The 20,512-nt window shown below is 44.1% G+C and overlaps 1 protein-coding gene across 2 annotated transcripts in view; it reads left to right on the forward strand.

The window, feature by feature from the left end:
- The first annotated feature begins 13,024 nt into the window (after nt 1-13,024).
- Nucleotides 13,025-20,512, forward strand: part of PLCB4 (phospholipase C beta 4) — a 1,076,851-nt gene continuing 1,069,363 nt past the window's right edge. For both annotated transcript variants that reach the window (XM_078649526.1, XM_078649527.1), the window contains exon 1: nt 13,025-13,432. The gene's annotated coding sequence lies outside the window, so the exon portion shown is untranslated. The remainder of the gene's footprint in view (nt 13,433-20,512) is intronic.

Raw genomic sequence — 20,512 nt, forward strand, 5'->3', positions numbered from 1 at the left:
AAGGGTATCTCCGCGCTTTGCCAGCAAGAAAAATGTCGTAATCTTCAGGTGTATTAGGGGGACTGGAATGCTTCCTGGAAGAGGAGTGTTTTCAGCGCCTTTCTAAAGACCAAATGGTTGGTGTTCATCCTCATTTCTATAGGAAGTTTATTCCATAGAGCAGGACCAACTGAGGAGAATGCTCGGTCTCCCTGCCTAGCTCTTTTAGTGGCAGGGGGTTTCAGAAGGGCTTGGTGGCTTGAGCGGAGTGACCGGTTGGGTTGGTACAGTTCAACCGATTGGGAGAGGTATTTGGGGCTATTCCCGTAAAGGCATTTGTGGACCGTGCAGCATATTTTGAAGCTGATGCGCTGCCGTATCGGGAGCCAGTGTAGCTCCAACAACAAAGGTTTAGAAGGGGTCCTAGCCGGCACGCCCATGACCAGCCTAGCCGCCGTATTCTGGACTACCTGCAAACGACCTACTGCATCAGCATTTGCTAGCGTCAGCAGGCCGTTGCAGTAGTCTAGGCGGCTAGTAACCAGAGTCTGCACGAGTGTCTTCCTATAAGTATCAGGAATATAAGGAAACACTCGTCTTAAAAGACCAATGGTGTGAAAGCATAGTCCTGCAGTATGATTCACATGCTCCTTGAGGGTCAGTTTTTGATCAATCTTGACCCCTAAGTTTTTTACATGGGGCTTTGAAATAGGAACTGGGCCCAAGTCCAGCGGCCACCATTCAGGAGACCACAGAAGGCTCGCCCTGCCGAAGAGCATAACCTCGGTTTTTGCAACGTTGCATTGGAGGCAGTTAGTGGCCATCCAATGCGACACTGCCCTCATACCCTCAGCAAAATTTTCCTTGACTGTGGGGTCAAGGGAGCTGAAAGGGTAGAGGAGCTGGGTGTCATCAGCGTAGAAGACTGGTATGAACCCATACTTCCGCACAATCTCAGCAAGGGGGGCCATATATACATTAAACAATGTAGGGCTGAGACATGAGCCTTGTGGCACCCCCTTTGTGAGCGCCCTCGAGGTGGAACGATAGGGGCCCAGGCTGACAGATTGCGATCTCCCGGAGAGGAAACTCTCCAACCAAGATAGTGCTAATCCTGCAATCCCCACTCCCTGCAAGCGGCTGAGAAGGATGTTGTGAGACACGGTATCAAAGGCCGCAGACAGGTCCAACAGCACTAATATCATGGACCCTCCTCTGTCCTGTGACATTTTGATCTTATCAGTCACAGATAGGAGGGCCGATTCAGTGCTGTGGTTGGGCCTGAACCCAGATTGTGATTGGTCCAGGCCCCCTGTCGCCTCGATAAAGTTAGAGAGGATGGTATTAGCGTGTTTCTCCGCTAGCTTGCTGATGAAAGGGATGAGGGAAATAGGGCGAAGGTTGGAGAGCTCTGACCAAGGAAGGGTGGTGTTTTTCCGTATAGGGCTCACAACCGCTTCTTTCCAAGGTTGTGGAAGTTGTCCCTCGGCAAAGGAAAGGTTTATAAGCTCCTGAATGGTAGGGCCTAATGATTCCACCAAGGGGGAAATCATTTTTGCAGGGATCAGATCAGCGGGGGAGCCAGTTTTCATGTTGCAAATAAGGGTGGTCAGGTCTTTTAAAGTAACTTCTGGAATTACGTAGAGCGTTTTGTCGGGGATCGTCGTTGAGGGAAGGGTCTCAGGAGCCATAGTCTCTAGAGGACCAGTAGCTGTCAAAATCTTCTGATATATCCTCTCAATTTTTTCCTCAAAGAAGTGGGAGATATTGTTACAGAGGTCTTGGGTAAAAACATCCGGGCTCTCACATATTACAGGGTTAGTAAAGGTCTGTATAATTTTAAATAACTCTCGAGTGGAGTTACCTGCCGCTGTTATTTGGAGGGTAAGACTGACTTTCCTAGCTCTTTTAATATTTTTGTAATAGGAGGTCATAGATGTTAAATAACAATCTTTGTCTTCCTCCTTATGTGATCGTCTCCATAGTTTCTCCAATTTCCTGCACCCCTGTTTTTCTATTTTAAGGGCCTCAGTGTACCATGCTTCCCTTTTAGCTATGGTAGGTTGTTTGACTACTTTCTGAGGAGCCAGAGTATTAATGGCTTCCATCAGTGAAGAGTCAAATTTTGCTAAGGCTGTCTCAGTGTCATCCAGATTTGTAAGGACTGGCTGTTTCCAGACTTGGATGAATTTGTCTGGAGTGACTTTATGCCACGGCCGGCGATTAATGGTTTGCGTGGTGGATCGATTGATAGACTCAGGTAGATGGAGAAAAGAGAAGTCCAACATTTTGTGGTCCGACCAGCAAATATATTTGGGGCGGTGGCAATAGATATTAGGAAGGGTGGTAAAGATTAAGTCCAGAGTGTGGCCACCAGAATGGGTGGGGCCACCACTACGGAGATGAAGGCCCAATAGAGCCAGATCTGTCAGAAGTGCAATAGTGTCAGGATGGTCTGCAACATCAATATGAAAGTTAAAATCTCCCAGTAAAATGAAATTTTCATTTGTTTTCATGTGGGGGGCTAAAAGTTCAGTCAAAGTAAAGAGAACCCAGCATTGGGTCCGGGCGGGCGATACACTAGGGCTCCTTTCCAGTGGATCTTAGGGCTAACTTTCAGATGAAAAATGATTATTTCCATGGTGGGTAGCAGTATTTTTTCTACGACCCGAATATTCAAACTATCTTTATAAACAATGGCGATCCCGCCTCCTACTTTCTCCAGTCGATCTTGGCGTAAAATTTTATACCCCGTAGGTATTCCCAGGGTGATAGTTGGAATAGTGTGGGGTTTAAGCCATGTTTCAGTAATGAAACAGATCTCTGGCTTAGTACTATGTATAGAGTCCCAGAGTTGCATGTGGTGCTTTGGAAGGGACCTCACATTGAGTAAGAAGCTTTTCCAGCCATTTGGAGTGGCTGTACCATTATTAGGAAGCCCAGTTATTATCTTACAGTGGGTAGCTTGGAAGCCACATTTTAAACATGAAAAGGGCCCTCCAGGGCAGACTAACGGTTTGTTAGTACATCTGTTTGTTGCCTGAGGTTGCAGGGCTAGAAGAGCATGAGGCGAATACCTTATAATGGGGGCATCCATGACCATATAATGTAGAGCAAAGAGGGGAGCCCCTAGCCCCGTCCTGTCGCGGACGGGCGCAGACGGGCGCAGACGGGCAGCTCTTTGGCAGGTCTTTGGCAGGTCTTCGGCAGGGCTGCGCGCGATCGCTGTGCGCTCAGAGAGATGCGAGGGCTAAATAGCCCTGCGTGCAACCACTAGAGCGCTAACCGCTCCTAGTGGGCCGGAAGTGGTGTCAGAGCCTGCCGCCCCCTTGTAAGTACAGGAGGAGGGAGGCGATTGCAAGCGCTACCGCTACAGAGAAGAGAGTGCCCTGCAAGTAGTGCGTGATGCGGTGAGTAGTGAGGCAATGCGGACTTTCTGACGATTTTAAAACAATACACACAGTATAATCACAATCAATGTTAAAACAAGCATAAAATTCCGCTTTGCGCTAATACTGCCCAGAAGTAAATTTCGAGCACGTTTGAGCTGGCAAGCGGTAAGGAGACTCTGCCACCGTCTCCAACCGCAGCGAGCCTTCTGATGCTCCGCCTAAATAGCCCTGCGTGCAACCACTAGAGCGCTAACCGCTCCTAGTGGGCCGGAAGTGGTGTCAGAGCCTGCCGCCCCCTTGTAAGTACAGGAGGAGGGAGGCGATTGCAAGCGCTACCGCTACAGAGAAGAGAGTGCCCTGCAAGTAGTGCGTGATGCGGTGAGTAGTGAGGCAATGCGGACTTTCTGACGATTTTAAAACAATACACACAGTATAATCACAATCAATGTTAAAACAAGCATAAAATTCCGCTTTGCGCTAATACTGCCCAGAAGTAAATTTCGAGCACGTTTGAGCTGGCAAGCGGTAAGGAGACTCTGCCACCGTCTCCAACCGCAGCGAGCCTTCTGATGCTCCGCCTAAATAGCCCTGCGTGCAACCACTAGAGCGCTAACCGCTCCTAGTGGGCCGGAAGTGGTGTCAGAGCCTGCCGCCCCCTTGTAAGTACAGGAGGAGGGAGGCGATTGCAAGCGCTACCGCTACAGAGAAGAGAGTGCCCTGCAAGTAGTGCGTGATGCGGTGAGTAGTGAGGCAATGCGGACTTTCTGACGATTTTAAAACAATACACACAGTATAATCACAATCAATGTTAAAACAAGCATACAATTCCGCTTTGCGCTAATACTGCCCAGAAGTAAATTTCGAGCACGTTTGAGCTGGCAAGCGGTAAGGAGACTCTGCCACCGTCTCCAACCGCAGCGAGCCTTCTGATGCTCCGCCTAAATAGCCCTGCGTGCAACCACTGGAGCGCTAACCGCTCCTAGTGGGCCGGAAGTGGTGTCAGAGCCTGCCGCCCCCTTGTAAGTACAGGAGGAGGGAGGCGATTGCAAGCGCTACCGCTACAGAGAAGAGAGTGCCCTGCAAGTAGTGCGTGATGCGGTGAGTAGTGAGGCAATGCGGACTTTCTGACGATTTTAAAACAATACACACAGTATAATCACAATCAATGTTAAAACAAGCATAAAATTCCGCTTTGCGCTAATACTGCCCAGAAGTAAATTTCGAGCACGTTTGAGCTGGCAAGCGGTAAGGAGACTCTGCCACCGTCTCCAACCGCAGCGAGCCTTCTGATGCTCCGCCTAAATAGCCCTGCGTGCAACCACTAGAGCGCTAACCGCTCCTAGTGGGCCGGAAGTGGTGTCAGAGCCTGCCGCCCCCTTGTAAGTACAGGAGGAGGGAGGCGATTGCAAGCGCTACCGCTACAGAGAAGAGAGTGCCCTGCAAGTAGTGCGTGATGCGGTGAGTAGTGAGGCAATGCGGACTTTCTGACGATTTTAAAACAATACACACAGTATAATCACAATCAATGTTAAAACAAGCATAAAATTCCGCTTTGCGCTAATACTGCCCAGAAGTAAATTTCGAGCACGTTTGAGCTGGCAAGCGGTAAGGAGACTCTGCCACCGTCTCCAACCGCAGCGAGCCTTCTGATGCTCCGCCTAAATAGCCCTGCGTGCAACCACTAGAGCGCTAACCGCTCCTAGTGGGCCGGAAGTGGTGTCAGAGCCTGCCGCCCCCTTGTAAGTACAGGAGGAGGGAGGCGATTGCAAGCGCTACCGCTACAGAGGAGAGAGTGCCCTGCAAGTAGTGCGTGATGCGGTGAGTAGTGAGGCAATGCGGACTTTCTGACGATTTTAAAACAATACACACAGTATAATCACAATCAATGTTAAAACAAGCATAAAATTCCGCTTTGCGCTAATACTGCCCAGAAGTAAATTTCGAGCACGTTTGAGCTGGCAAGCGGTAAGGAGACTCTGCCACCGTCTCCAACCGCATTGCATTCTGTCTGAGAGAATCGGCCACAGGCAGAATGACAATGGGGCTAATTCACAGTCTGCGAAGGCTCGGAGGGGCTGTTGAAGCCTCCTCACTTCATAGAAATGTAAGCTGGTCCCCAACAGTGAGGCTTCTCACAGGGGGCATCTCAGATTCCTGGAAACCCCAGAATTACAAACAAAAGGCGTCTGTGAAAAGAATTATGATGGACAACGGACTTGGCAATGAAATAACGGAAGGTCTGTGAAATTTACGGACAGTTGGTCACCCTATTTGTGACTAGTCCTGAACTATTGCCTGCTCTTTTCAGGTGTCAATCCAAAGTTCCTATCTAAAATGGCCTTCATTGCAGTGTAGTTGGTCTGGTCCCCCACCTCTAACGTGTGTATCCCATCCCACTGTAGGCATGTACCTCCAAAGACTAAGCCCCCCCCATAATTCCTCTGAAACCCTCTACACTTTTAAAGCCACTTCATGGGCCACCAGCTATTTATCTATATCATCCCTCAGATTGTAACTTGGCACCATATCTTTTGGAATATGAAATCTGGGCTCCAGTGATGAAGCTCCAGGTATGCTGCCACCATTGCGTTTTGCTGGACCCCACTTGTGGGGCTCTGATGTCCAGCTCTCTGAGGTTGAGCTCATGAGTTAGTTTAATTTCCTCAAGAGCCTTTCTCTTCTCCTCCAAATCCTGCTCTTTCTTAAATGTGATCTTGGCAAGCTCCAATTGTAGCCTTTATTCCTCCCTCCTGTAATCCACCTCCTCCTGGGTCAGCCTTGTAGATGAGGCAATACTCCCTGCCTTGGTGGGCCCACTACCCTTGGCAGGTTGTTGGCCTCTTGGCCTGTAGGCAAAACCAGATCCTCCGGATCTAGTTCCTCATTATCATCCAGAATCATCCAGAATCTCACACTCCTCCTCTGGGACCACAGGTCCTGCATCCCTTGCTTTTATGTAGGCCCTCAGTATCTTAGCAAACTCCACCTTTCTGGTGAAGTCATTCAACGAGACCTAAAACTGTTTGCAGAAAACCTTGAGCTGAACCAATTTGAAACTTTCTAGTTTGGCCAGCTCAAACTCCAATTGTGCAGGTGCAGATGCAGGGGTAGGTATAGATGCAGGTGCAGGAGTAGCTGTTGGGTCTCCATTGAGAGACATGGTTTTAGTTAAAAGCAAAAATTGCAATCATGGAGAATATAAAAATGTTAAATGCCAATTAGCAAAGGACAGATCAAAAATTGTTTTCAAGGAGAATGGGTTTGAATTGGTCTTAAGTATAGAGTTGTAGTGAACACTGAATTACTATAAGGTATTGCACAGACAAAAGTCCTATCCTCACCGATGATCACCAGTGTTCGTAATGGGGTTTCTAGTTGGCAGAGGTTTGCACCCTGTCCGAGTAGGGGCCACCACTCTAGTCAGGGTTAGTCATATACACACCCTAAATGAACCTGTGCTCACCCTCTGGTAGCTTGGCACAGGGCAGCCAGGCATAACTTGAGAGGCAATGTGCAAAGTATTTGTGCAATGCTTACATTTCAGTAATTCAAAGAAAACACCACAAGAAGACTCAACTTAGGTTTAGAAAAATAAGGAATGTATCTGATTAAAACATGACCAAAAAGATAAAAATCCAATAAATAGAAGATTAAATGGGAAAATAGTGCTTAGAAGTCACTAGCGGTAAAAATGTTATTGAGGTCGACAGGGATCGGTGCAAACCAAAGATCAGGCTGGCTGTGACCGACGGTAGACCGGCTACAGGACCCTGACAGGTCCTGCTGAAGAAATAACTTTAATGGAGCTTATGACAACATCGAGAAACTACTGCGTCATCGTCGAGCCTGGCTATGGACGTTCGGTGTCGAATGTCCATTGCCAGGTAAAGTGAGTGCAATGTGTCATAATTGAGCCATGCCGATCATCATCACCAAGCTGCGCAGGCTCTGGATTGTTCGTAGTCAAGCAGCCTCTGTGTCGAAAGGCGACACGGCGGAAATTCTAACACAGTCTATACAATGCATTGCTTTTTGCAGAAATCACCTGCAGAAACCACTTCTGAGGCCTCATATTCGAGTGGGTACCTCAGGCAAGGGTGTGATTCACAGATGGCATAGTCCAGCAGCACTAACAGGATTGGTGGAAGTCTTTTGTGTTCCTGAGATTTCAGAACACAGGAGGCAAGCCAGCAAGCCCTTGGGCTTCTGAGTTCAAGTGAGAATGGTCCAGTCCTTGACCTCAGCAGGGCAGAGAGCAGCAGGTAGCAGGGCAGCTCAGCAAAGCAGAGAATCAGTTCTTCAGAACAGTCAGGGACAGCAAAGTGGCAATCCTTACGGCATAACAGTCTTTCCTCCAGCAGAGTTTTTCCCAGGTTCAGAAATGTACCAATGTTTTAGGGTCATAGCCCTGGTACTTATTCCAAAAAGTGCCTTTAATGTAGGGGGTGACTTCAAAGGAACGCTCTAAAGTGCACAAGGATCCCTGTCAACCCTCCTGTCTGCCAAGCTATCTGGGGAGGTCTTTGTGTGAGGACAGGACACAACCTATTCAGATGTTTAAGTCTCCTGTCCGGGGAGACTATCAGAATGCAGATTAGTAGTCTGTCACACCGAGCCCTTCCTGTGTTTGTGGTTTTCTAGAGGGAAGGCACAAAGTGTAGCTGTCACCGAGCCCAGACGTGTATTGGAGACAAGCTGCTGGCAGACAAAGCAAAGTTAAGTGCAGAGAAATGTGCAATTTCTAAAAGTGGCATTTCTAAAATGGTAATGTAGAATCCAACTATACCACTAAAGAGGATTTATCATCACCATTCCAAAGATATGAAACATGATGTAGCTACTCCTTTCTGATAAGGAATTACAGCGTAAAAGGTGTTTTCAGGAGCCCCAGTGCTAGCCCATTAGAGGAGTAGGCCTCACAGTAGTGAAAAACTAATTTAGCTGCTTTTCACTGCCGAGACATGTAAAACTTAAATGTACATATCCTGCCATTAGTTACACAGCACTGTGCTCTTAGGGTCACTTAGGGCCTAACTTCGGGGTGAAGTGAGTAATAAAAGGGGAGATTAAGGCTTGGCAAGTGGTTTTAAATGCTGAGGTGAATTGGCAGTAAACTGCACACACAGGCCCTGTCAGGACAGGCCTGAGACAGTTTTGAAAGACTACTTCTGTGGGTGGCACAACCAGTGCTACAGGCCACTATATGCATTTAGATTTTAGGCCCTGGGTATATGGTATACCATTTAGAAGGTGTTTATAGATAAACTAAACCTGCCAATCAGGTGTACACCAATGTTTTAGGGGAGAAGCACATGCACGTTAGCACTGATTAGCCCTGGTAAAATGCTCAGAGTCCTATGACCAACAAAAAGATACAGCAAAAAGTGGCAGCAAGCAGGCAATATGTTAGAGGAAGTCCACCCTAAGGATGACAGGTCTAACAATTGCATTAACCTAAAGTTCCCTATCTGTGTAGTAATGTATTAATTAACGTTTTGCATTCTTTCGTAACTGTATGTGCACACACAGTCATGTATCAAAAGTGCACATGACTGCTTTGTTACGTTAACCTAACCAAAGGCCCTAAGTGTTTGGTTATCAGTGATGAACCTTCAACATGAAAGTTGCTTGGATTGCAATGTTTTTCTTTTTCATATGCATTCACGTGACCTCACAGCTAGTGAAAGGCATATTGTGTATTAGAGATAGTGAGGCTCAGGAGGAGAACTTTTGGCAAGGATGAGAGGCGCTAACAAACCAATAGGGAGGAGACCTATTCATGTCCTATCTAGAGACGGGAGACATTCAAGGACATCCTGATGTTTGAACTGTGGGACAAGGAGGATCGAGTAAGGATGCCAATTCCTACTGTGCAAAGGTGGGAATTTACTGAAGTTGATCATGTGGTATTCTGTGGGTTTGACTGGTGTTCACACTTTAGTCTTTAGAACAGATACCCTAGAGACTTTGAGAGGTACAGACCTCTTTCCGATGTTCTCATTGTGTGGCTTCTTGCAATGCAATTTTCCTGATTTGGAGAACTTCTACTGAAGTCTCCAAAATGCTAACACCTTCCTGTTTTCTGTGATTATTCTTGGTTTCCCCAACTTTCCAACTTTAGTCAGTATTAGTTTAGGTGACTTTAGATGTATTCACGGCTAGAAAGGAGGACCGAAACCTGTACACTGATCACCAGATCCTATTCCTTATCCTTTGTATTGCTGCAACTGAGTTCCTTGTATATCTTATGCTGTACAGACTCAATTTCAGTTGATGCTTTAGTTATCCTGTGATGAGTTTGTATCTTTGCAATATGTTCTTGAGATTTATATACATCAGTTTGGCTGTTAATTTGTAATACACCTTATTTAACCTTACTGACCAATTCCTGTTCCTTAATGTGTGGCCAAATGGGCTGCACTGTAAATTGAATTTGTTGAATTTATGTTAATTCCTCTTTACCTCTCAGGCATCTAGAAAGGTTCATCACAGTGTAAGTGGTAAGGTTGGCCCAGTGTTCCAGAACATTTATACCTTCAAGGATTTGTGATCCAAATCGTTTTGCTCTGGTATTCAGTGTGCTATCTAGCCTTCCAAATGTGAGAGAATTCAGAACACAAATAACCGTTGTGCAGGTCACAATGCAGAGAAAGCATATCCCCTTCAGATGGGTATGAGGTCCTTCATACATCCATTAAGTTCCAGCTCTCTATCCAAACCTAAAGTCTTTCAGCTGGCTTACTAATGATTGTTCCTACCGTGGATGGCTGGTATCTGTCCTAGTGTTTATTGATCACATAATCCTTTAAGCCATCCCTAGAGTAGTGGAAGAAGAAACTAAGCAGTCACTCAAGTTGGCAACAATTTCAGGAACTCAGCAGGTGAGGTGTTAAACTTGTATACACAAAGGCTCACTAAAAGTTCTTTATCCCCTTCTAACATTACATATTTCCCTTCCTCAACGCAAAGTTTCTGTATTTAAAACCATGGTGACCATACTGGAGCTTCTTGTTGCCTAATTCAGTTTATTTATGACAGGAAAAATTACGCATTTTGACCCATCTGGGTCTTCATCACATAATGCAGGGAATACCAGTGTGCATTAAAAACCAACATAGAAAACGCGGACCATGGCCTTTCGTGTAAAAAACATCCAAACAGGCAAAACAAAAATGATAGGCCACCCAAATGTATTACTCGTAACAATCATTGCACAAGTAAAATCGTACATTAATTGCCTTCCGGACGAGAAATCATTTTGCATAATTAGTAAAAAAGAAATTAAATAGATTTTTAGATAAACATTTTAGTTGGCAGCAAAACATTATTTACCATTGCATAAAGTATAAGCTTCTCCAATGATGCACTATATACAAGTAAAAAACTTAATGATATATAATCCAATCACATGTAACGACGTCCTGGTATGCTCAGTGACTATCCTCGCTAAAGAAATAATTCAGAATGTAAGAAAGATACCAAAATCACAGCTATAGTAGCCTGAAGATGTCGCCTTGTCTGATGTTATGTGTTCTGTATATATCTAATATCTAACCATGTATATATATTTTCTTAATTGATTGTATATGTTGCAAGCAACTGTAATTGTTTTTAATATAGGTGAAAGTCAACTTGCCACCGTAGCATCATTTCCATTGAACCTGCAACTCTCTCACAATTTCACATATGTGGTCTCTCAAATTGGCATTTTATTCTATTTCGTTGGCATCTCAGACTATTTCTCATCAGATAAATTATATGTATCTGCAACTTTAACCATCTCAGTAATAAGCAGAGCTAATCTTACGGAAAGAAATAGAGAATGGTTCAAATGAAGGTGTGGACCCTAAAACAAGTTACAAACTGTGGGTTCTTATATATCCTAGTTGCCTTTTAAAATCAATCGCACACAGTTGTGAATCATTTTCAAGGAAGTAAACCTAGTTGTTGCTTAACATTTCCATTGCAAATATACATGTAGTTCCTCATCCACATTATAAGCCTTGGTGGAATGCACCCAGCTTTGATTATATTTACACCACTACAGTTTTTTGTACATTATTGATTCCAAAGCATTACCTATGTTTCCAGACTCCTCATTTGCTTCACAGAAATGTGTTGTACTCATTGTCATATCATGATTAATTATTGCTCGTATGTGTTCCTAGATTTGTTGTTTACCTGAAAAAATAATAATTCCAAATATTGCCACTTAGTACATGGGCACAAGAAGACATTAACGCCATAATCTGTTTTACCATAAACGTATTTATAATTTATTTCATTTTAGTCAATGGAAACTCAACCTGTTTTACATTAAAATTATATTTACAGGCCTTGCAATGCCCATACACACATGAAAGTCAGGTTGTGAGTTCAACCAAGTGTGTGGAGGGATAGTGGGTGGCTGTGAACTAGCCTATCTTTAATGGATGGATTTTGTCTGCAGGGTTCTTATCCAGTTGAACATGACAAGAAAGGGGGCACCCCGTCTCACCCACATCAGTGTGCCCCTGGTATGGAAGAAGTAAGACAAACAGAAAATCTGACCCTGGTATCCGGTATCTGTGTTCAATACATTGATGCCATTGGTTACAGAGTACTGTTCAACCTAGCCCGGCACATCCTCTGCATCGGTAAAGAAGGGAACTCTCTCACCATCAGGGATCTTCAGTTTATCCGGATAGAGGAGCATATATCTCTGGCCTCGCGTACGAAGCTTTCCCTTAATATCACTGCAGCAGTGTTGTATTGGAAAATTAGGACCATGCGGTTATCTAATGTGGAGAGGGCACTTGTCAACTTGCATTGTGCAGGAGGATGCCACACTGCATGCAATTCAATAACCCGGTCACTGCTCCTCCACTGGAGCTGTGGGTGCTGGTAAAGATACTGGAACTCTAAGGACAAGTTCAGCTCTGAGTGAAGATGTAAATCTAAACATGCACTAAGGATTGATGAGTGATGGGAAAATCTGGACATACACTAATTATTAATGAAGTTTGCTGCAAATATGGGCATGTGGTCAAGAGTTCTGTGTAATGCTGCTGATACGGGAATGGCTTTGCGAGTCCTGATGGTTGGTGCAAATATCAGAATGACACGAATAAAACTGAATCCTTATTGATTTGTTTTGTTATTCCCATCTTTTTTCTCTATGTCTTGTCCCACATTATTCTGCATTTAAAAATGTCCATTGGCAAACGTACTCCTCCTTTTCTATATTTGTCTTCTTTTTAATTATTCACATTTTTGTTCTTTTTTCTCTCTCGTTGTTTAGCTTTCTCTTCTCCTTGTCTACTCGCCCCTTTTTTCCACTGTTTTCTTTCTTTTAGGTCTTTTTTAATCTTTTTTAGTCTCAGTTAAGTTTGCCGGCTATGTTTTGCATACACTCTTTCCTTGCAACGATCTACTCCTATTTTGGCAGGTGTCTTTATATCACTCTCGTCTTTTTGCATTTTTTTTTGCATTCTCGTTTTAGCTCACCCTTCACTTTTTGCAACGTTCCTTTCCCTTCATCTCGTTTCTTGAACGCGGATCTTTCCGGCTTTCTTGCTCTATACTAACCCACTCGCCCCGCCCGCGCCCAGACAACAGAACCCCCTCCTGTGCGCCGTCGCACGGGCACGCGCATTCCATGTCCTGCACCCGCTGCACAGGGATCTTTGGCACCCAGTCGCCTGCGCGCTCCTGCGGGGCGGGCGCATGCGCTGCACCGTGGTCTTTGAAGGGAGCTCAAGCAGTCGCTCCCGTGAAGATCACTGTGCTGCAACATGCGCAGTGTGTGCACGGGGAAGCCGAGCCTGATGGGGAGCCGGAATTTTGCATAAGACCGGTTCTGCTCTGCCCCTGTGTCACGCAGCGCCGCAGGGGGCAGGGGCGCACCTGGGCCGCCCTGTTCTCACCGAGGCTGCCTGTTGTCCCTTTGTCTGGCTCATCTTAACGTCACTGAGACGTGGAGCCGGGAGTCCAGCGGGCTGCGGGCTGCACTGAATGCTGCAGGTTGAGTTCCCTGCGCCGAAGCCACACGTTGCTCTCTGTAATCACTGACTGGCGAAGAGGTTGGTTTGGGTTTTCTGTTTGTTTGCTTTATTTTTGTGTTTTTATTGTGCACGAGATATCATTTCTCCTTGGCAGGGCAGTGACTCATGTAATGATCTCCAGGGCAGTGGTTTGTGTGACTAGGATGTGGAGAGTTATCGTCATCCGGGTTTACCTGTTCCTTGAATGGGCAGGCTGTATAGTAAGTTGTGTGCAGTGTGTAAAGCTGCTGCATTGCATGTTGTGCTGGCGCTGCCCGCCGCTTGTGTACGCATGGGTGTGCAGAATATGCACACCCGCAAACAGCTAGCAATAAGGGGAGCATGGAGAAGACCCCTTCTTTTGCAGTTGATGTTGTGTATTCTATAAAACTGACCGCAGCCGTGCAAGATATGCTAATCTGTAAAGTATTCATAGATACGGACAGGGAAGTGCACGTGTGTGCGCATTCCGCGGTATAAATTGATAATTTGGTGGGAAATTGTATTTGGGATAAATGGATGAGCAAGTTGTCTAGGTCGATATGGGTGGGCGGACGGGCGATGGATGGTTGGGTGGCGGGACGGATGGATGGATGAATGAATGGTTGGCTTAGTAGCTACACAAGCAGACAGCACAGAAACTGGATGCATGGGTGGATGAATGGATGGATGGGTGAATGGTTGGGTAGATGGATGGATGGGTGCTCAGTAGTTAGACAACACCTAGAATGGATGGATGGATGGACGAAGAGGCAAATAACAGGGCTGTGGGATGGATGGATGAATGGGTGGGATATTTAGTCAGGTGAGTAGATATAAAGGTGCCTCGTGTATTCATGTTTGGAAATATGCATCGAGTGGTATATTGGGGGGGGGGCTGGGGTATTAAGCATTTAATGGTCAGGTGTGAGTCTTTGGTTGGTGTTTTTGGGTGCAATTGTGCGTTATTTAGGAGACTTTCTCGCCTGTGCATGACATCCGAGGATGCAGTGATGGACGTGCCCTTTTGAAATTGAATTTGGAGTCAGATATCACCTGGAACCACAAGGGGGTTGGGTATTTCAGAGAAGAAATAATAAAAACAACCTTGTAGTTTTTAGAAAGGCACCAGAGATCATCAGACGACATTGACAGATGTTAGCCAAGCTCGTGTGCTGGGGTGATATATGTTTAAAGCCGAGATATGGCATGTAATAGATATACAAGTCTGGGATACACTGTTTATTCTGCACAGTCATTTTACATTGCTAATATTACCTGCTGGCTACGTTTGTTTATTCTATTTGAAAGCTGCCTCTGTGCACCTCCGATTGCATAGTAACCCGACCTTCAACTCGAAAACAGGATCTATTCCTGTTTTACTAGAAAAAAACAGTAGGGCTATCAATGTATCTAGCAAACCTTGAGCACATGGCTTCGGCTGGCAGTTCATCTGTAAGTGCCAGGTGTTTGGTAATGTGTGTTATGCAGCCTGGCAACATTATGTGCACTCCCTATAAAAAGGTTGTCACTACTTCACTCAGTACTGTTGTCAGGGTCCATCCGTATTCACTCCGTGTGTTCACACACTGATGTATGTGTTGTCTGGGACAACACAAAAAACAGCAACTTTGAATTGTTGGTTTTCCTGTGTGCGACAAGGAAAGTGTATAGCACCACGCCACACACACACCCACACCCACACACACACACACACACACACACACATACACATATAACGCCTTCTAGTCGCCTTTACGAGAAACGGAATAGTATGATCGGTTTATTTTTCATAAAGCACACAAAGTCCTTCAGCCGCTTTTAGGCGCTCCGAATTTCCAGAGAAAGAGGAACGATGGTACACAGGGAGTTAAAGTGAGGTTTGCAGCAGCACTCAAATTGCACAGAAGGGGACACCAGCACCTGCAGCAGCACCCCGCCCAGCCCGAGTTCTATACGGGGGAAATTACACACGAGTATATTTTTTCCTTCCAGAGTTTTTGTTTTGTGTATTTTTGGTTACCAGGTGAAAGTCTCAGGAAAAAGCTTCCCTTGCCAAGCAGGTGACGTTGATTTAGTTTGGAATATCTGCACGAAGTCAACGATAGGGGAAAAGGAACACTAATGCTTGTGGGGTGGATTTGTGTCCCTTCTCCCTCGAGCACGAGGTGAAGGTCACCCTTGCTCGGGGGACGTCCCTGTGTGAAGTGCTGGTCCAAGATACTGCAGGTGTTTGTCGAAGCATGTTAAAAGCGATGCTGGTGATAGTTTTTGGACTGTCAACTGATCCTTCCTTAGTACATACATATTGTAAGGACAGTGGTTCTTAACCTTTTATTCCTGTGGACGCCCAATGAATTAATCCCCCCTCCCTGTATCATTATTGGAATCTGGGAACTCTTCACCCCCTCCACTTAGTCATGACTGCTGGTCGAGGGCTCCAGTCTAAGGATTGTCGACAATTTGAACCGCAAAACAATACAAAAAATACAGGAAAAAACATTCACGCAAATTATGACACATTTTATTTAATTCGCTAGCACATATAAATGAAAGAAAATATACATTTTAATATGAAGGTCGGAGCTTTTCTAAATTCAATTGAGGTCACTCATCATCATCTCTATTCTGTTTAATGCACTCAGGAATCAATCTGAGGATACATATTTAATTCGTATTCTCCAATTTCAAATTCCTTCGCATATACAGTGCATTTAAAAATTTTCAGTTGTACATGTAACTTATTTATTTTTATACACTTTTATAATCTGTTAATGTTATTTAATTTTCTAAGTAGTCGCGGACTGCCTAAGAAGGCTTTGAAGATCCCCAGGGGTCCACAGACCACAGGTTGGGAGCCACTATTGACCGATATATTTGCACAAGTAATACATTTTAGAGTGGGGGAAAAGACCCAGCTCTTCAGAAGACAGGTATTTGGGAAAGCACTGGACCTCAAAGGTGGTTTCTCTGAACTTATCAGGAGAGGCTTTTGTAGCATCCTTTATTGAGTTATACTGTGTGCTGTATCTTGCATTGTATTGTATTATTTTAATATAGTGCTTAGCACTTCTTTGTGGGACACTTAAGCACTTACGACACGTGTAGCACGCTACACAGCATGGTTGGATGGTTGGTTTGAAGTGTGTTATCGTTGCTTGGAGCCTCTGTGGGAAATGCTTCCATGCCGCGTGTGATCACCACAAAGTCATCATGTTATGTGGCGCAGTGGTTGTCAGCAAGAGGACAGGTGCGTAGATTTTGATGGCAGACGGGCACCACCAGTCCCATCAGTCTGATCGCTGCCCAACATGTTGCACCCTGTGCACCCTCCTCAGCTTGATTTTGGTGTAGGCGCTACAGTTTGAGCAGTCTTGGCCATACACGTTTTACGTAATGTGAATCTCTCACACACAGACTGGCTCAGAGAAGTAACCCAGAAATGAGACCTACCCAGAAGACTGATTTCATCAGCCATTGGGTTTATTTACTATCGCTGCCTTTTGGCTCGGTTCATGCTATAGAAATATAATGTACATACATGCATACATACATACATTATATTTGTATGAGTACAGTACTCCTGCCATATTTGGGGTAGATCAGTACAGTGTCTGTCTGCCTTAATTTGTTCATTTCGCCACACCACAGACCACAAGTTGATTCACACTTTTGCAGGGATTTTTTTGTTACACTATACACCTATACCATTTCATTTCTCCAGAAGCAGAACAAGGAAACAAACTGTTCAGCATCAGATTTCCTGTACCGTAAGCACTTTGTTTAAGGCAAGGGGAGAGTTGGCAATTGTCCAGGACCCCACCTCCCAAGGGGCCCATGTGAAAGTGAATTCTTTCTCTAGCTTACTTCTGTCTGCTTCTTTATCTCAACATTTGGCATATGATTCAATATTGTTTGGCACAATAGGACTCGAAATAAAAGAAAACAAGCAATAATATTCAGAGTTGTTTTGAAAAGAGGCCCCAAAATACTTTCTTACCCAGGGCCCCAAAAATCGCAAATCTGACACTGCTGAACTGTGCTTTCTGTAGTAACCCTGACTCCTGAGTTTCATTTGAATGTGAAAAGTAATATTTATGAAGCCACTATGCAGTTGTAGATCGAATGTAGACTAGGGCCCAATTCACAAAGGTAAACTTAGACCTGAAGTCTAAGGGCCCAATTCACAAAGGTACACTTATACCTGAAGTCCAAGGGCCCAATTCTCAAAGGCAAACTTAGACCTGAAGTCTAAGGGCCCAATTCACAAAGGCAAACTTAGACCTAATTTCTAAGGTTACTATTATACATTGGGTCCAAAGTAGTTATTACATTTTTGGTATCAACAACAGTGCCATGTTTCTTATTGAACACAAGTAAGACAATGTACAATAAAAGTGTAGCATGCACAACTATTACCAAGAGATCACTGAAAACTCCCACCTCCAGATCTGCCTTTGCTCTCACACTATTCATATACGTACCACAAATGTCCTTAGAACTTAGCGCACTTCGTAGTGTGAAAGGAATAGTAAAGTATTTGTGTGAACAGTTATTTTTATCGAGTGGCCAAATATTCCCTTATTAACTTTATGGTAAGGATACTGGTATTTCCCCTTTGGGTTCATTGATGTTAAGTTAGAATAGGTCTAAAATACAATTTCTGTCAAGAGTAGAACATGGGGCGGCACAGTAACCACCTGTCCCTTTACCCAGAAGAATTCTAAGCTCATACACTCCAGGAAACAAAAAAAGCAAGGTTTTCAAGATGAATTACAGCAATAAAATAGATGTGCTTTGTTGTGTTTTTAAAGAGAATGCCTGGGGCGCTGGAGCTGGAGAATGGTGTATGCATTCTTCTTGAGCGTGTTTTGCGTGTTTGTTGATGAACGGGTATGTGCACTGTGCAGTTATACTAAAATATTTACAGATGTCTATGAGGTGTCGCTTATTAGTGCACAGGCAACACTCTTTTAACCATAACTAACCTTATCACGCATTTCACACTTGCACAAAATCTGTAGGTTGGTTGCAGTCCACTATTAGTTACACTGATTAGAAGAATTCTTACCTGCTGTAATGGTTTTATGGAGTTACGGAGGTGTGTTTAAAAGTGTGTCTTCATGTGCTCCTGATTTGGAATCCACCTCAGTTGGTTGACCCGTAACAGTGTCCCTCACCTTGGTTGAGAGAAGTTCAAGAATTCTCAAAGTTTTGGCCTTTTCCATTTTGTCCATGTGTTTACAGCTGGTGTCTCTCTATTTTGTGAATAAATATCAAGAGCCAAATAAGATATGCAACTAAACGGTGTTTAGCGTTTATCATTGGGGATCCGGTCGATCATGTCAATGGTCAACCGCCTACAACATGACAGAGCTGGATGGCAGTTCAGGGTGAATGGAGAGTAAATGAGAATTTAAGTGCGTTTTTCTCATTAAACGCGGTCATTTTAATTTTCAGCCACATATGCATAAATAGCATACAACTGGGTATTTTTCAGATCTCTTCTGTTGAAGATGTGAATTTGTCATGTTGTCCTTTCGAAAAAGAAACTTTTTTGACACCCCTCCCATTAGGAGTATTGATCGCTGGGTTTTACTTTGAGGGAATTAACTGCTTGTGGTTTTATTGCAATCTGTGTTGGTTGATCCCACATATTTTTGGATATCAAAGAAAAATCATATGCATGGATTTACCACACTTGTGAAGGAGATGTTGGGACGGTCGCTTGTGCGTTTCAGAAGATATTGCGTGTTGTAGTCATATGCCACTCTTTTATGGAACACTAAAGCTAAACTTTTGCTCTACCAGAGACTATGAAAACAGTGTGATTTTGGGAAAGGCTGGTCATTCTAAGAACATTTATGCTCAAAGTTTGAAAGAAATGCACTGACTGCAGCTTTCTTCATCATGAGACCTTGTTTGCGCAGTTGTGTGTCGCAGGATCTATGAAACCAGATTTGCACCACCTACTTTCACAGTACAGTTTACAGAAACTGGGTGGACTTGCCTTAGCACTGATACAACCTGAGAATTGTGCGCACAAGTGTGTACCTTCCGTTCTTCATTAATCAGTGGACAATGAACAGTAGCAAGGGTCAGCCACTTGCAACTTCTCTGATCCCTGAAATTATAAATCGTGTCTCTATATTATTCAAAAGTATCAAATTGTGTTTCTCTATTAATAAAAAATATAAAGCTCATTGCAGTAACAAAAGACTCAATAAATACCCACAGCATCCTTTTGTATCTGATGGGATTTAAAATAAGACATGTTTGTACGATATCACTTGGCAATATATTAAACCTGCCTCAATATATTTCTATATGCTCGTGCAAGAAGGTCATAGTGAGAAATGTGCGTGGTTCAACTGGTGATTTTAACCGTGGGCAGTAATGTATACTTTCTATGATAATGCAAAATGGAAATATCTCTGCGTGGGGTGGTATTGTGGTCAGGGTAGAAATGTACGATTGATGGTATTGCTCATGGATAGTTTTAGTAGTCAACAGAAGTATATGTTAGACTCATTTTTACTTTATGATTCAACTTATTGGCGACCTGTGTGCAATTAGTATACAATGGAAGTGAAGGGAAGACAAGATAACACCTTTTCTCATTACCAAGCATGGTAAGGCTGCTGCTTAACCTTGAACATGGTCCAATGTTTCTAAACAGGCTTTTCCTTATTCCATTGTCGAAGAGGATCCTCTCTCATTGTTAACACAGATTAACATTCTCTGTTTCGATTTGTTTCAGAAGGTGACTATGACCAATATTATAAATGCATCAATAACGATCTTGATGAAGTGGCCCATAAAAATGAAAAATGGTAATACTGAGAATAAAACCAGCTATCTGGTATAAGATACAATTATACTGAAAACCTTTCTTAAAGCTGCTCAAAGAATGCAACTGAAAAGAGCTTAATACATATCTCAGCTGAAAGCTAGCTAAACAGACCTGGATGAATACAGACGAATATAGAGTATTTTTTATGTTCTGAAGGGCAAACTGCCTAAAATGCATATTTCAAGTCCTAAAAAATCCACCATCTATTGTAATGTATAAAAAGTAGTCGAGGTTTGGAGACACTGGAAAGATCTGATCCAATTCATCAGTGTTCAAGAGTCCTTGTG

This window comes from Lissotriton helveticus, chromosome 6 (genome assembly GCF_964261635.1).
Source record: "Lissotriton helveticus chromosome 6, aLisHel1.1, whole genome shotgun sequence".
Lineage (NCBI taxonomy): Eukaryota > Metazoa > Chordata > Amphibia > Caudata > Salamandridae > Lissotriton > Lissotriton helveticus.